Source organism: Etheostoma spectabile, chromosome 11 (assembly GCF_008692095.1).
Source record: "Etheostoma spectabile isolate EspeVRDwgs_2016 chromosome 11, UIUC_Espe_1.0, whole genome shotgun sequence".
In the NCBI taxonomy this organism is placed as follows: Eukaryota; Metazoa; Chordata; class Actinopteri; order Perciformes; family Percidae; genus Etheostoma; species Etheostoma spectabile.
Window position 1 is genome coordinate 20,268,813 of NC_045743.1, and position 330 is coordinate 20,269,142.

Here is a 330-nt window from a genome sequence, read left to right on the forward strand (position 1 = left end):
AGATCATTATACTGCAAATAGGGTCACATGCACTATTAAAGCAACAGTCTGAATTACAGAAACTGGACTTTATGGGACTGCTGAACACAGTCAGCTCCCTAAACGCAGATGTTAATCAGTGGCCCTATACCGCCAGTGAGAAGAGGAGCTGAGAGATTCAGCCGACTGTACTAAACATTATGGCTTTCAACTGAATGTACCGTCCATTCTCTGCAGTTCATTGACAATTTTAAAATTTTCTGGGACAGCAGAGATCTTTTTAAATCAGATGGACTTTTCCTTTACAAGCCAGGTTGGTTTGTTAACCTATCGACAGTAGCAAACAAAGCA

General features: G+C 40.9%; 1 protein-coding gene across 1 annotated transcript in view; it reads right to left on the reverse strand.

Annotated features, from left to right (window-relative positions):
* efhc2 (EF-hand domain (C-terminal) containing 2) overlaps positions 1 to 330 on the reverse strand; it is an 18,514-nt gene that overhangs the window by 17,359 nt on the left and 825 nt on the right. The window lies entirely within an intron of this gene.